Source organism: Eubalaena glacialis, chromosome 1 (genome assembly GCF_028564815.1).
Source record: "Eubalaena glacialis isolate mEubGla1 chromosome 1, mEubGla1.1.hap2.+ XY, whole genome shotgun sequence".
NCBI classification, from domain to species: domain Eukaryota; kingdom Metazoa; phylum Chordata; class Mammalia; order Artiodactyla; family Balaenidae; genus Eubalaena; species Eubalaena glacialis.
In genome coordinates this window covers 158,767,801-158,785,660 of record NC_083716.1, presented here as the reverse complement: position 1 = coordinate 158,785,660, position 17,860 = coordinate 158,767,801, and the positions used below count along the sequence as shown (strand labels likewise).

General features: G+C 41.3%; 1 protein-coding gene across 2 annotated transcripts in view; it reads right to left on the bottom strand.

Annotated features, from left to right (window-relative positions):
• The window catches only part of LYPD6B (LY6/PLAUR domain containing 6B), a 221,935-nt gene that overhangs the window by 96,736 nt on the left and 107,339 nt on the right, over nt 1–17,860 (bottom strand). The window contains exon 2 of one of the 2 annotated variants that reach the window (XM_061199930.1): nt 6,884–7,004. The exons of the other annotated variant lie outside the window; for it this stretch is intronic. The gene's annotated coding sequence lies outside the window, so the exon portion shown is untranslated. The remainder of the gene's footprint in view (nt 1–6,883; nt 7,005–17,860) is intronic. 2 annotated transcript variants of the gene reach the window in all.

Below are 17,860 nucleotides of genomic sequence, written 5' to 3'. Positions count from 1 at the left end.
ATGTATGTTTTTACGAAGCAATGATGAATGAGTTATTAGAATTTACCTTTGGTTCTGAACTTCCTGGTAGCTTAAGCAAAAAGAGGAAAAAGGAGGTTAGGGGTGCCAACCCTCTGTACAGTCGAAAATCTGCATGTAACTTATAGTTGGTCCTCTGTGTCTATGATTCTGCAGCCACAGATTCAACCAACCGTGGATTCAACCAACAACAGATCACGTAGTACTGTGTTATTTACTACTGAAAAAAATTCTCCTTTAAGTTGAGCCACGCAGTTCAAACCCAGGTTGTTCAAAGGGTCAACTCTATACTTGTTTATGCAGTTTTCTTGTGTGAATAAGACAGAACACTAATTACTTCAGAAGATACAGACTGCTAACATTGTTTTGGAGAATGCCGAGCACATGCTTCTGAGGTCTTTAAAATCCTCTGCTGAAAACCCATACAAAGCAAAGACCAGCAATAAGTCAGTGCCTTTTACGTTCCTTGCTAGGAAATGAGACAGGCTGGGACCTGGGACCCTTTGCTGCAGTGCTTGCACCTGGACAAACATATCCTTGAGCAACAAAATACAAAGAAACTGTAAGGGACTAAAAATAACTGTGCATGAGCAGTTGGGGCAAATTATGTCACAAGATACAAAAAGACCAAAAAAAAAACCCAACTGCCACTTCTGAACAGCCAGGAGCAAAAGCAGGGTACTGCACATGCCCCCTGCACACAACACCACCAAAGGGGTGGGCAGACCACCTAAGTCACTCGTCCAGCCCAACCCCCAGACACACCCCTACTCTCACCCCATATAAGGAACCAGCTCGTCCACCTTGGGGGAGCAAGCTAGCAAAGGAAACTGTTGTTTGTTCTCATTCCCTCTGCTGCAGCAGGGGCCCCAATAAAGCCTTGCCTGAATTTCTTGCCTGGCCTCTGATCAATTTCTATTGATTAAGGAAGCCAAGAACCCCGGTTGGTAACAGAAAGACCTGTTGGTCACACATGGATTTTCCCATCCACACCTGCTTATGGGGCAAAGATCTAGGTCTTTGCAGCTGCTTCTCTGCATCCTTAACAGCCAACAGGAACATACTATAGACTCTCATGCATTTACATTGCTGGCTGGGCCAGAACAAGAGACCCCACATTCCCAATGACCGATCATTCCCACAGCGGTTAAATCTGGTCTAGAAATGCATCCATGGTTTCTCACCAAGTGGTCCAATCCACTTGCTAATGATATACAACCAATTCTAGACTTTTTTTTCCTCTTTAGGCACATAGTTACCAATGACAAGAGAGAATCCATATATTCAAATAGGGGTGCAGAGAGTAGGAAAGAGAACATAACTTGGGTTTAAAAAAAACTTCATTGAATAATATCATCATACATACTCTCTCAACACAGGAGTAAAGAAGCCACACTACATTGTCCTAGCTTCTAAGAAGGATAAATAGAAACTTAGAGGAAGCAGTAAGCCTACCAAATTTTGGAATTTAATGATAGTTTAAGAGAGCGAAAAGCCTGAAAACTCCTCGTGTCAGCCGGATTGAGGTGAAACACACAATCTCACATGCTAGTAGAGTTAATGTCATTGATAAATTGTGCCAAACTGCTCGCAGGAAGGTTGTATCAAAATCTAAAATATGTATTACTTTCACCCAGCAATTCCATTTCCAGAAATCTATTACAATGAAATAATAGGATATTTCTTTATAAAGTGCAAAGATGTATGTATAAGAACGTATTTGTAGCCTGTATAAGTATTGTTTATAAAAGAAAAAAGTGGAAACAGTCTAAATTTCTATTAATAGAATTAAAGCATGGCTCATTTAAAGAACTATAATGACTTTCATTCTTGGTGTGCACAAATACTTATGGAGCATCTGCTATGCCAATGCGGTTCTAGGCACTTTGTTACATCGCAGAAAATATACCAAGAAGTCTCTGGTCTTGCTGAATTTATATTCTAGACATAATGCTTTCAAATACATTAATTGGAATCTCAAAATGGCTACACATTCTTGAAATACAGACATACATATATCTGTAAGACATTTTTGTATTACAGATAGTGCCAGATGTGCTCTTGAACGAAGCCCTTGTAAAGCTCTGAAGCCCCTGTGGGTCCCTTACAAGCAAACGGGAAGCCACTGGAGCAGGTTTAAAATAAAACATTAACACCAGGGTGAGCTTTGGAAAACACTTAAGTGGCTTTCAGTCCTGGCTTTGATGTATACACTAACTGCACAATCTCAACAATTTACTTAACGTCGACAATCCAGTTTCTCCTTCTTTGACTAATAGAATTACCACAAGAGTTCAGAGGAAAAGAAAAATATCTAAAAACTCTTTATAGCCGCCTGGAAAAAAAGTAGATGCTCAATAAATATCTGTTTCTGGTCCTTTCTCCTCAGACTGCCTCGAGATACAAAACCCTTAGCCACTCAATGTCTTTCTCCACTAATTGATTATCCAACTTAAAAGAAAATACATCCTTTAAAAACATTCAAATACTAATTATGTTGCTGAATCAAAGGATTTTTAATTGTCCTCTCTCTCCTGTCTCAGCCCATACATCACCAAAAAAACCTTCTTTCCTTCAGCAACTGTATCTTTGTACTTCTTGGCACTATTCTGTCTTCATCAAAGAAGCCGATTTAAAAATATTTTTTAATTAAGCAGGTACCCATTAGCTTATTCTCACCTGTATTCTGATATCCACATTTATTTCCAAAAAATAATCCTTTTCTCATAAAGCCTACAAGTCAGCAAGGGCAAATTTTTCTGCAGAATTTGAAGAACCCACACCTGTTAGGGTATAGGTTAGGGCGTGCTGAAGTCCTAAACTAACTGCAGCAGCCTCACCATTTGTTTTCTATTGGATGTTTTCCCTTAATTCATACACTCCACTTAATGCCTATGCCTGCGAGCACAATAAAATCTCAGTAGGTATCTATCAGATAGTTGCAATCATGAAAATAAAATCCAGTGGCATAAAATAAGCTGTCTCATGGACCCACTGCCATCTGGGAAAGTGATGCTCTAACAGGTAATCTGCTAGGAAGCTAATGAAGACCCAGATTCTCCAGGTGCTAGAGTTGGCCTCCAGCTGCCAGGTTCTATCAAAGTAATTCTTTCATTTAGTCCAGGGCAAGAGTAGCTGATTAATTATTGAAAATAACATTTCTCAAAACTTACTATCTTATCTTTATATCATGTTTCATCAGATACTTTCAGGAACTTAGCACCAAGAAAAAAAATAATGTAAAAATAATGCTCTGTTTACTCTTATATGCCTATGAGAACTGGGTAATCAATGTATTTTTCTTCTTGCTTTGGTTACCAAGAAGTTCAAACCAGATATAAATCTTAGTAACTCCTTTATTCATTCATCTATTCAAGAAACATACATGGAGCCCCTATTACACATCAAGCACCAAGCAAAGGGCTGATGATTCTGAGCTCAAGGACACAGTCAGGTTTTCAGAAAGCCATAGACAGATACTGAATTAAGAAGAAGCCACTTCTGTGATTGAGATACACATAGGATACTCTGAGAGCTCAGAGGAAGGGCATCTCACCCAGCCTGGGGGGTTGGAGGGATGAGCAGGGAGAATCAAGGAAAAGTGATATAACATATCACCTCTGGTTCTTGGTAAATTATCTCTCATTTGCTTTCTGATGTTTCTAATTCTTTTTTTTTTTTGGCTGCACCGGGTCTTAGTTGCAGCGAAAGGGATCTTCGTTGCCACGTGCGGGATCTATTGTTTAGTTGTAGCACACGGAATCTTTAGTTGCTGCATGTGGGATCTAGTTCCCTGACCAGGGATCGAACCTGGGCCCCCTGCATTGGGAGCACGGGGTCTTAGCCACTGGACCACCAGGGAAGTACCTCTAACTCTGTCTTTTAAAATATTTTAAACCTTCATAGAAAGAGACTGGGAAAAATACATATTTATTTATTCTTACATATGCATATGTAAACATACACACAAAACTCATTAAACAATATCCTTTTTTTTTAACACCTTTATTGGAGTATAATTGCTCTACAATGTTGTGTTAGTTTCTGCTGCTGTATAACAAAGTGAATCAGCTATATGCATACATATATCCTCATATCCCCTCCCTCTTGCGTCTCCCTCCCACTCTCCCTATCCCAGGCCTCTAGGTGGTCACAAAGCACCGAGCTGATCTCTCTGTGTGATGCAGCTGCTTCCCACTAGCTATCTACTTTACATTTGGTAGTGTATATATGTCAATGCCACTCTCTCACTTCATCCCAGCTTACCCTTCCCCTCCCCATGTTCTCAAGTCCATTCTCTATGTCTGCGTCTTTATTCCTGTCCTGCCCCTAGGTTCATCAGAACCATTTTTTTTTTTAGATTCCATATATATGTGTTAGCATACAGTAGTTGTTTTTCTCTTTCTGACTTACTTCACTCTGTATGACAGACTCTGGGTCCATCCACCTCACTACAAATAACTCAATTTCGTTTCTTTTTATGGCTGAGTAATATTCCATTGTATATATGTGCCACATCTTCTTTATCCATTCATCTGTCAATGGACACTTAGGTTGCTTCCATGTCCTGGCTACTGTAAATAGTGCTGCAATGAACATTGTGGTACATGACTCTTTTTGAATTATGGAACCCTCAAAATTTACAAAACACAGCTTACAACGGGGTATTACAAGGTCCCTGGGAAAACCAGACCTAACTGGGAGTAATCTGCTTTGAAGAGTTCATTCTTGCCATGAATATTTTCCATGATTCCAAAGTAACTTTGGTTTAAAAATATGAAGGTAACCTCTTACTAATTAAGCACATTCTTAGCCTTGTCTGCTTCACTGTTTACTCCAGCATGCCAACCCCAAAGGCCTTGATCCAGTAGCTCTGGGCTGGTAGACAGTGATTGACAACAAAGATTGACTATATGGTTTCTAGATGGATTCTGGCTTACTTCCAGATTTGGCTAATGCAAAGCCAATGCATTCCTTTGCCTCCTCCTCCACCAACTTTCCCCTCTGCCACATCATACACTGTGAGAGAATGGGGTTGCTGGCATCATTTCAAGTTCTGTCATTGATTCAAATCTATCCCTAAGCAAACCTGCTTTTATTTCAGAGGAAAACACTCTCTAGTGATCTGAACTGCAGGGGCAGTAAAACAATTCTACATTTATGTAGCCTTCCCATCCCCAAAGGAATAGTTTCCTATGCCTACAAATACCTCAGAAGCAATAAAGAGTTTGGTGGGCTGGAGTCTTTTTTGTGACTTTGTAAAAAGTCAGAGTACCATGTAATAGATAATGCTTAACAATAACAACAACTACCATAACAAATACTTTATATCCATAACTCTCATTTAATAGTAACGGCCTCATAAACCTATCGTAAAAATGATAATATCTAGCTTATGAATCCAAAACAGCAAGGGAAGTAAGTTGTGCCTTCTGGGAAGGGCCGCAGGGAGGGGCGGACTCCACCTCTCGGCCCAGATCATTCCCCAGCTGACACTCAGCAGCTTCCTCCCTTCCTTCAGATAGATCTCTGCCCAAAGTCCTCTTATCAGAGAGATCTTTCCTGACCACACTTCTTTAAAATAGCACCCCAGCATGCTCTAGCCCCCTCCCCCGCTTGCTTTTCTTTTCCTCTTCTCTTTTCTTATTCCTTTACTTTTTTTCTTTTTTCTCTTTTCTTTTTCTTTTCCCTCTTCTCTCTCTCCCTCTCCCTATTTTTGCATAGCACTTACCACCAGAAACACACTCGGTTGTTTTCCCTCTTTCCTCAATATAACATATGCCCTAGAAAAGTTCACTACTGTATCTCCAACTCCTGGCACCAAGCAGGCAATTCAATAAATACTTGTTGAATAAATAAACTATGTTTTAAAAAATCATTTAGCTCATTCACATTCCATCCATGCATCTCAATACTGAAAACCAAGGCACAGTGAAGGTAGAAAGGACAATTCCCCAACCTCCTCTTTTCCTTTATTCTAGCAAAGAGCAGCACCCTACAAAAAGTCAAAGCCTATTAGAACAAACGCCCCAAGAAGTTCTGATAATCTTGCAGCGGTACATCTAGAACTATAGCGTATCGACCAACAGTTAAATGTATTTTGACTCAGTGGTTCTGACACCTTTGAAACCTGCCCACTCTGCAGGGTTCCCAAAAATGTTCTCAAAGGGAAGAGCAATCAATGAGAATGTCTAGTTCTGTCCTTGGAACAAAACATGTTTATACTGGTTACAGTGACTCCCTTTCCAACATCTTAAGTCAAAAGGGGGCAAAAAGGGTACTAACACCATTGACCGTCAATGATACTGTGCAGCATTCATGAACCTCGTTACATTGACCGCACAGCCCCAGAGGACCACGAGTACCAAGGCTACTTTGCACTTCAGAATCTCTCTAGCCAAAACATTCACCTTCCCAAATATGGGTCTGTAAACCCCTTAAAGTCCTACTGAGTTTAGCTAAAGAGGAAGCAACCCAGATATGCACAGAAATAAGTGGCCGTGAGTCACTTAAATCACAGGAGATCTAGAAACCAATAAAAAGAGAATCATAAAATATAACTAAATAAGCAGTAAACTGATCCACAGTTGCTCTTGGTTCTGTCACTACAGGGGACATACCATAGGAAAAAAATTTAAGAATAAGTAAATAAATAAAAGTAACAGCCCACAGAAGCTAAGGAGGTTCAAGCAGGCCATAATTCTAAGCCTCAGTATTCTGTCTTGACATTTGCTACCAAAGTGTTCTACTAAACTGCCTGCCAAGAAGCAATGAAGCAGAGCCCTAGCAATTCTTTCAACAAGCTACCGAGAGTAAAAGGCTAATTTAATGGCGCAGGGCCAAGTGCATTTAACAAACTGCACACCTGTAAGATGGAAATAAGCCATCCTCGTCTTCAGCAGTAACTCTCCTCGCTAAGTAGCTCCAGAAGAGTTTTGAAGCCTTTCTCGTTCTCGGTGTGTAGCTGCCAATGAATTCGTTTCCATCTGCAGAAAAGAAGAGGCTGTCAAAATGTGGGGCTCTGCCCGGCACCCACTGGAGCCACCATGAATTGAGAAACTCGAGCTGCATCTGATCCCTTCCCTGGAGAAAGGACACACGGAATCACATCTACTTGTTCTTAACCTACGTACCTTTTCCAAGTTCCCTTCCCCGTGCCCCAACGGAAATCAAATCATGGTACATGGAAGGTGAGTCCATTTCCACATCGGCCTTTTGAGTGTAAGTCTGTACCAGGCAGCCTGGACTCCATCTAGAATGTTGCTTTTATTTGCTGCACCCAGGGAGTCTGGCTCAGTCTGGAAAAGGACAAGACCTCAAAAAGATGAACTCCATTTCAGACATGGCTCTTCTCTTGATGCAATGAATCAAACTCTCATCTATCCTGTTTTATTTGATTCTATGCAGCATGGCTGATGGCCCATGATTCCCTTTCTAGACAAGGCAGCCTAACAGTATGGAAAGGACCCTGTGATACACAGCTTTGCTCAGCCACTTACTGTGTAGCTTGGGGCATGTCACTTCCTCTCCTGGCCTCGGTTTCCCCACCTACAAAGCACAAAGATGAGGCTAAAATGACACCTGGGAGTGCTGTCACTCTAGGATTCTCTAGTTCTGTGGATTTTTCTGAGATGTTTCTCTCTTTGAAAGAATTATTTTCATCATCAATTCTTTCTGGCCTTTCTGTTTTTAGCTTTTACTTACACCCAAAGACTTTACTAGTCAGATGTCCTTTGTCTTAAGCTGGACAATTTTCTGTGTGACTCTTCAAGTCACTTAAGAGACAGACTTAAGACTCAGGAATCTCCAGCTCTCTGTTTCCCTCAGCCCTGACAACTCTCCGATCCTTGGATCATCAAACTTAGGGAGAAGGGAAGTGGCACTGACCAGCCACATGGCCCACACACACACTTTTGGGGCCTGCAGATGGGCCCTTTCTAACCCTCGGCTCATAAACTATTATGCAGGAGACTGACAGCCCTCAAGTGATTAGTGGCCTACAACACCTTCCCAAAATGCTGCTATCTTTCCCCTCTCCCGTCTTAATCTCATACTTTATCAGTCTGCCTTTTTCTTTTCCCTCCCCCTTTCTCATCTTTTCTCACTTGGTCCTGGCAGCACAACTAAGGGAGTTGTTTAGACCCACTGATAACTGATAGGAAAACAAAGTAAGAAATTGCAGCTTTCCATATGTAAGTCAATGAAATTAGAACACTCCCTCAAACTATAAACAAAAATAAACTCAAAATGGCTTAAAAAGTTAAATATAAGACATAAAACTCCTAGAAGAGAACATAGGCAAAACATTCTGACAAAAATCATAGCAATGTTTTCTTAGGTCAGTCTCCCAAGGCAATGGAAATAAAAGCAAAAAATAAACAAATGGGACCTAATCAAACTTACAAGTTTTTGCACAGCAAAGGAAACCATCAACAAAATGAAAAGATAACCTACAGAATGGGAGAAAATATTGATATTCGCAAATGATGCGACTGACAAAGGCTTAATTTACAAAATATACAAACAGTTCATACAGCTCAATAACAAAAACAAAACAAAAAAACCCAACCCGGTCAAAAACTGAAAAAATGGGCAGAAGACTTAAATAGACCTTTCTCCAAAGAAGACATACAGATGGCCAATAACAGATGAAAAGATGCTCAACTTCACTACTTAGAGAAATGCAAATCAAAACTACAATGAGGTACCACCTCGCACCAGAATGGCCATCATCAAAAAATCTACAAGCAATAAATGCTGGAGAGGGTGTGGAGAAAAGGGAACCCTCTTGCACTGTTGGTGGGAATGTAAATTGATACAGCCACTATGGAGAACAGTATGGAAGTTCTTCAAAAAACTAAAAATAGAGTTGCCATATGATCCAACAATCCCACTCCTGGGCACATATCCAGAGAAAACTCTAATTTGAAAAGATACGTACATCCTAACGTTCATAGCAGCACTATGTACAATAGCCCAGACATGAAAGCAACATAAATGTCCATCAACAGATGAATGGATAAAGAATGTATGTGGGTGTGTGTATACATACACACATATATACACACAATGGAATATTACTCAGCCCTAAAAAAGAATGAAATAATGCCATTTGCAGCAATGTGGAGGGACCTAGAGATTATCATACTAAGTGAAGTAAGAAAGACAAAGACAAATATCACATGATATCATTTATATGTGGAATCTAACATATGATACAAATGAACGTATTTACAAAACAGAAACAGACTCACAGACATAGGAAACAAACTATGGTTACCAAAGAGGAAAGGAGGGGGAGGGATGAATGAGGAGTTTGGGATTAGCAGATACAAACTACTATATACAAAATAGATAGGGACTTCTCTGGTGGCGCAGTGGTTAAGAATCCACCTGCCAATGCAGGGGACATGGGTTTGAGCCCTGGTCCAGGAAGATCCCACATGCCATGGAGCAACTAAGCTCGTGCACCACAACTACTGAGGCTGCACTCTAGAGCCTGTGAGCCACAACTAATGAGCCCACGTGCCACAACCACTGAAGCCCGCACACCTAGAGCCCATGCTCCTCAACAAGAGAAGCCACGGCAATAAGAAGCCCGTGCACCGCAAGGAAGAGTAGCCCCCGCTCGCTGCAACTAGAGAAAGCCTGTGTGCAGCAGTGAAGACCCAACACAGCCAAAACAATAAATAAATAAACAATTGCTTTTAAATAAATTAATTAAATAAAATAGATAAACAACATCTTACTGTATAGCACAGGGAACTATATTCAATATCCTGTAATAAACCATAATGGAAAAGAATATGAAATATACATGTATATATTATATATACATATAAAAAACTGAATCACTTTGCTGTACACCAGAAACTAACACAACATTGATTGTAAATCAACTATACTTCAATTTAAAAAAAAGCAATTTATGCTTATCTTCAGTGAACAAAAGCACAAGATTAGGACTGAGAGCCCTCTGAAGCGCATTCCTGTTGACAACATTAAGGAAGCTATAATATAAAAGCACGTGAGGTGAAATGAATTCAGCACCTCAGATTAAGATCAACAGCTACCTCTACGTTGCAACATTACAGAACACAGCTTAGTATCAAAAGTTCTTTCATAAAAAGTCTATATGATTAGGGGAAGATATAGAAACCACAGTACGTAACCAAAGTGCAAGCAGCATAATCCCCGAGATTAATGAAACTCCAGATCACAACTGTTTAATATCTTTTTTGCTAAGCATGAGTAGCTCATGTGGTGAGAATCTGTAGTTCAATCAAGATATCTTCTCTACATCCACCTGTGAACGTAATACTCACAACATCCATGTGATTAACAAAAGCAGCCTAGCCCAGGAGGGTTGCCAAAGGCAAGCAGAAGTGTGGCATATCTAAGCAAGTGAACATGGAACGGTACCAGTATGACTGATGTTTTAGACATTCAGGATAAAAGGCTTGTAAAGTAAGTAGGAGGCTTTTGGCAGGGGACAAATCTTAAAGAGGTCCTCAGGCTCAATAACCTTTCCCAGCCACAAACCAGGTGCAAGAAAGACCCAGAATTCATACAGTATCCTCTTGTCCCCAGGTAGAAAAATCCAAGGAATTGTAGATGGAGTGGATGCAAATTTTCAGCGGTGGCAGGAATAGGGAAGAACACAAGCAATGCTCCTCTCCCCAATCATGGAGAGTCACTTAATGCAGTCCTGCTGTAACTCAGTGGGACCAGGCCACCCTCCCTTTTTCACAGGGTGGAAACCTTTGGGTTTTTTTTTTTTAATAAATTTATTTATTTATTTTTATTATTTTTATTTTTTTGGCCGTGTTGGGTCTTTGTTGCTGCGCATGGGCTTTCTCTACTTGCGGTGCGCGGGCTTCTCATTGCGGTGGCTTCTCCTGTTGCGGAGCACGGGCTCTAGAGTGCAGTCTCAGTAGTTGTGGTGCGCGGGCTTACTTGCTCCGCAGCATGTGGGATCTTCCCAGACCAGGGCTCGAACCTGTGTCCCCTGCATTAGCAAGTGGATTCTTAACCACTGCGCCACCAAGGAAGTCTCAAACCTTTGGTTTTTGAGCAAGCACCTTGAACGTATTACCTCCAGGTGTAAAAAAAGAACTTGCCAGGTACCTAGGATGGATGAATAACTTTCGTCCCTCCTTGATTAACCACTCGGTGGATGTTTGCCTAAATAAAGACTCATTATGGAATGGCTACAGGACACAAGCCAAACCACTCTGATGTCCAAATTACAACACTTGGGAAGGAAATCCAAAAAAGAGGGGATACATGTATATGTATAGCTGATTCACTCTGCTGCAGGAGAAACTAACACAACATTGTAAAGCAACTACACTCCAATAAAAATTTATTTAAAAACAGTTGGCTTTTCCTCCTTCTCCTCGCCTTAAAAAGGTATTTAAAGGTTTTCTCCCCCCAAGAACAATACAAATGCAATACATCAGGAAATTTGCCATTAGAAGCAGGAGCTGGGGGAAAGATCAGCAGAGCGGCACAAACTAAGTCTCCAGCAGGAGTCTCACAGATGGAGCAAAGTTCCTGGCTGTGTCTTAGGTAAACCCAAAGCAGAGAAAGGCAAGGCTTGTCTTCAAATGTGGAGGGAGAAGAGTTTCTGTTCGGGGTCCTGGTCCAATAGGCTTTTCAAAGGAATACAGAGAAGAGGGGGATGCATTCACTATATCTGTGCACAAGGCCCACAGCACCCAGGCTCCTACATCAAAGGTGAGGGCCTGGGATGGAGCGGAGCAGAGCAGAAGTCCAGGGGAGTAAAAAACAAACCAGAACAAAAAGCCACTTTGTTCACAAAAGGAAAAACCATGTCAAGAAGGACTGGGACCATGGCAAAAGAAAGAGCAAGGAGGGAAAAGAGCAAGGAGCAAATACAATGTTGGTATTCAGCATGCTAGCCCTCCGAGTCGGGTACCTGTCTGAATACCTCTTTCTTCCTCCTTCCCAGATACCCTAGCCCCCTGGTAGGTCCCGAGCTGACATCCATTTAACAGTCAATATTTATAGAGCTCCTACCCTGCACCAGGAATTGAATTAGAAACGAAGGCCGCAGAGAAGTATTCTACAGGTTCTCTGCTCTGGAGATACAAAGCTGTATCAAAAAACCTGGATGAAGTCTACCATGAGTCTCATCTATTTCATCATGAGCACCACCAGCTGCAGAAGCTGCCAACATCACAGGAAAAGCCTTGCAGCTCTATAAAGCACTTCATACTCCCCATTTCTCCTTCAAAAGGTAATCTCCCCCACCCAGTGGATACACAGGCTCTCACACAATTGGAGCTGCATTCCCTTGACTGAAATATTATCTCCAGTTAAAAACCAGGAGGAGGAAACCCATGGAATTTATTAGTGATTTATAGCTCTATATGAAGGCGTTAACTGCATCCATCCCACAGAGAACACTTCAGATAGAGAGTTTGAGAGTTGGTTCCCTAAAAGAAGTACAAAGTAGACGTATATGCAGAGGGCAGCCCAGGCCTGGCACCTGTCCTGATTCCTTCAGGACACGCTCCCATGAAACATCCTGCTTGCTATTTTTTATATATTCTCAAGCCTAGAAAGTCATTCATGCTCTAAGTAATTTCACATGCTACAACTCTTAGATTGTTTTTTCTTTTCTTATTAGTGTCTTAGAAGTCTAGAGGAGATGGCTTTTTCAAGAACCTTCTTAAACATACGGATTTTGGTCATTCTTGTCTTGCATGTCCCCAGCAGATAACCAAGAGGCTTCCATGTGTTTGAAGGGTATATGCTGAGTTTCAGGAAGCATGCAATAGACCCCAGAATCCCATATGCCCTTTGCTATTTACTCAGCATTACATTTCAACCAATCACAAATTAGTCATTTTTCATTGGAAAAGAGATGAGATTCCCCAGGTGAGTTCTCCCTTCCTCTCATTTGTGAGGTTCAGGCAGGTGGCCTATACAATTGTCATCAGATTTTCTTCTGGTGTACAATCAAGGGGTTTAGAAAACTAGGCAACATTAAAAGTAAAGCCATCTCAATAGAAAATAAAAGGCAAGTGATGTGTCCTTCACTGGCATGTCCATAGCATCTGAGCAATGAACAGATCCTTAACTTTCTACAACACATCCTATTGCTATTTTGTTAGTACAAATGGCTCTGTTTCTGACGTATTTTGAAATGAGAAAATTTAGGAAATGTTTCACAGGCAAAGACCCTCTTACCACTGTTCACTGGAAACACTGAGTATCTTACCTATTTCTTTCAAAGGTCTCCATCCAGATGACGCAAGACACTAAAGAATGCCTTGATAAACACTGAATAAAATCCATTTCTACCTCCACTCTCCATCCTGGGAGACTCATGTAATTACAGCAGCTGCTCAACAATAACAGGAAGGGAGATGCGGTACCAATGATGAGAACCAGGATAAGGAATCCGTTTTCAGAAAATATCCCTGAAGTCCATGATTTGGATCTATAAAGTGAACCAAACAACTTGCTCTGCTAATTAAGACTCACCTTTCAGGAGATTTCAAATGCTATCCGAAGGTACATCCCTAAATGTCATACCTACCCAGATCTCTGTCAAGTCATCTGGAAAATGTAATTCAATTCCAGAAAAGTTTATAACATGGTAAATGTAGCCAGGTATAAAAAGAAAAATAAACTGCCTGGGAGATCAAGATGGCAGAATAGAAGGATATAGAATTCACCTCTTCCCACAAATACATCAAAATTACATCTACATCTTGAACAGTTCTCACAGAGTACGTACTGAACGCTGCCACAAGATCTCATGCAACCAAAGCTGCAAGAAAGATCTCTATGTAACCAGGCAGAATGAAAGGGATTAAAAAGGAGGAATTGGGACGGGACCTGCGCCTGTGGGAAGGAGCTGTGAAGAAGGAAAGGTTCCCTCACACTGGGAAACCTCTTCACCAGCTGGGAGATCAGCCGGGACAGATAGGGAGCTTCAGAGGCATGGAGGAGAGTGCACCAGCTGGCCTGCGGCAGGCAGAACAGAGAGAGACCAGCACAGACAGTCCTGGCTACCTTGCTGCACTTACCAGCAGAGACATACACCTGCTGATGTGCCTGGGAGCTGGATGCTGAAGCTCAGGCATCAGCAGACAGACCCAGAGAAAGGACTCAGTTTGGCTACATGGAGACAACCCAAAGGACCTGGAGTGTGGTCCGGGCTGCAACTGGGGGTGGGCGCAGGATGGAGCCCAGGTCCACCATAGGAGCCCCATTGTCAATGCACACATGAAAGAGGGGCATTGCCCCACCATAGCAGCCTCATTCTCGGTGTGCTCACACCACACACGGCTCTGCCTATACGAGCTCTGGGAGCACGCACACACTAACAGATTGACCACATGCAGAGGTGGGGCTGAAATCTGAGCCGATTCCCAGCAGCTGCACGACGTCTACAGATTTACGTCACCAGCAGCTTTGTGAGTGCAGAACCTGCTGGACATCCAAGTGGTTTATTGGCCCTCCCGTGCCTGGAGCAGGTTCAGCAACAGCAGGCTTTGTGAGCTCAGGCATGCAGAGGCAGGGCTGGAGTCTGGACTGATTCTCAGTGCTTCCACAGAGGGTCTGGGTGGCGACCATGGCAGGTCCGGGTGCTGGACTTTGGCGGATTTGTGCCCATGGCTTTGTGAGCATGGTGTCTGAGGGACATCAGGCCAACTGCCACCATCCTGATGGCTGAGACAGGGTCGAGGGCAGTGCCAACCATAGTGTACTTTGTGAGCGTGCACAATGGGTGACAGGTGACACCACAGAGCTGCCCCAGGGGACAGCTCCTGCGTGGGAATACTCAGTTGCTCCTTTCCTAATGGAAGCACTCCACTCCTGCCTACCTCAAACCACAGCTTAGTACCAGATCTGGGGGCTTCTACTCCAAAAACTGGGGAGCAGACCCTGCCCCCAACAGGGCAGTGACAACCAAAGAACAAAGAGGAGGCCCCACTCAACATCCTGTCCAGGTTCTGGTCACCACAACACCAATCACACCCCCTATCAAGGGGATAACAGCCAGCACACTCTGAGGAAAGACGGGGCAAGCATCCATACCAAAAACAGCCCATGCACCAAAAATATTGGACTCAAGCAGGTAACACAGGGACATTCCCACATAAAAACAGCCCCTCAAACCCAAAGTAGATAACTATTTTTCCTAAATTCACAGAGCCAGAGAAATATAAGAAAAATGAAAAAGCAGAGGAACGACTCCCAATTCAAAGAACAAGATAATTCCCTGAAAGAAAAAACAAAGAAACAGACCTCTCTACTCTGCTAGACCTCGAATTCAAAAAGGAGGTAATAAAAATACTGAAAAAATTAAGAAACGCTATCAACAGAAATGCAGATCACTGTAACAAGGAATTAGAAGCTGTAAAGAGGAGCCAATCAATATTAGACAACTCAATTGCCGAGATGAAAACCAAGCTAAAGGTGATAAACCGCCAACTAAATACTGCAGAAGAATGAATAAGTGATCTGGAAGATAGAATAATGGAAATCACCCAATCAGAAGAGCAGAGAGAAAAACAAATTTTAAAAAATGACAGCAATATATAAGAACTCTGGGATAATATAAAGCATTCTAGTCTATGCATAATAGGGATCCCAGAAGGAGAAGAAAGAGAAAAAGGGATCAGAAATATATTTGAAGAAGTTATGGCTGAAAACGTCTCAAAACTAAAGAAGGAAACAGGTATCCAGGTACAGAAAGCACAGAAGGTCCCAAACAAGATTAACCCAAACAGACCTACACCAAGACATATTATAACTAAACGGCAAAAGTTAGACAGGATTCTAAAGGCAGCAAGAAAAAAAAATAGTTACAAGTGAACCCCCATAAGGCTATCCTCTGAATTCTCTACAGAAACATTGCAGGCCAGAAGGGAGTGGCAAGATATATTCAAAGCCCTAAAAGGGAAAAACCTACAACCGAGGATGCTCTACCCTGCAAGATTATCATTTAAAATAGAAGGACAGATAAAAAATTTCTCAAACAAGCAAAAACTAAAAGAATACAGCAACAGTAAACCTATCCTAAAAGAAATATTGAAAGGTCTTCCCTAAATAGAAAAGCAAGAATCTATAGGAAAGAGAAAATCACAAAAGGAAAAGCAAAAATATAAAAGAATTGTAGATCACTTCAATAAACCAGTACATAGATTTTTTTTTAAATCAAAAAAGTTTGTAAAAATGACTATAACTACAATTAACAGCAAAAGGATAAATATAAAGATGTAAAATAGGACATGAAAATCACAAAATGTGGGGCAAGGGAGTAAGGGTCACAAGGATGGTTCAACATGTGCAAATCAAAATGGCCATGCTACTCAAAGCAATCTACAGATTTAATGAAATCCCTATCAAATTAACCATGACATTTTTCACAGAACTAGAACAAATAATCTTAAATTTTATATGGAAACAAAAAAGACCCAGAACTGCCAAAGCAATCCTGAGGAAAAAGAACAAAGCTGGAGGCATAACCCTCCCTGACCTCAGACAATACTACAAACCTACAGTAATCAAAACAGTGTGGTATTGGCACAAATACAGACATATGGATCAATGGAACAGAATAGAAAGCCCAGAAATATACCCACACACCAACAGTCAATTAATCTTCAACAAAGGAGGCAAGAATATACAATGAAGAAAAGACTGTCTCTTCAGCAAATGGTGTTGGGAAAGCTGGACAGCCACATGTAAATCAATGAAGTTAGAACACTCCCTCACACCATACACAAAAATAAACTCAAAATGGCTTACAGACTCAAGTATAAGAAATGATACCGTAAAACTCCTGGAAGAGAACATAGGCAAAACATTCTCTGACATAAATCATAGCAATATTTTCTTAGGTCAGCCTCCCAAGGCAAAAGAAATAAATACAAAAAAAACGCAAATGGGACCTAAACAAACTTATAAGCTTTTGCACTGCAAAGGAAACCATAAAGAAAATGAAAAGACAACCCTCAGAATGGGAGAAAATATTTGCAAATGATGTGACCGACAAGGGATTAGTTTCCAAAATATATAAACAGCTCATACAACTCAATAATGAAAAAATAAACAACCCAGTCAGAAAATGGGCAAAAGACCTAAACAGACATTTCTCCAAAGAAGACATACAGTTGGCCAATAGGCACATGAAAAGATGCTCAACATCGCTAATTATTAGAGAAATGCAAATCAAAACTACAATGAGGTGTCACCTCACACCAGTCAGAATGGCCATCATCAAAGAGTCTACAAATAAGAAATGCTGGAGAAGGTGTGGATGTAAGTTGGTGCAGCCACTGTGGAAAACAGTATGGAGGTTACTCAGAAAACTAAAAAAGAACTACTGTATGATCCAGGAATCCCACTCCTGGGCACAAAACCAGACAAAACTATAATTCAAAAAGACACATGCACCCCTATGTTCATATTATTGAACACTTGGCAGTATTCACAATAGCCAAGACATGGAAACAACCTAAATTCTGATCGACAGATGAATGGATAAAGAAGATGTGGTACATGAATACAATGCAATGCTACTCAGCCGTTAAAAAAAATGAAATAACGCCATTTGTAGCAACATGGATGCAACTAGAGAGTTATCATACTAAGTGAAGTAAATCAGAAAGAGAAAGACAAACACCCTATGATATCACTTATATGTGGAATCTAAAATATGGCATGAATGAACCTATCTACAAAACAGAAACAGACTCACAGACATAAAGAACAGACTTCTGGTTGCCAAGGTTGGGGGATAGACTGGGAGTCTGGGGTTAGTAGGTGCAAACTATTACATTTAGAATCGATAAAC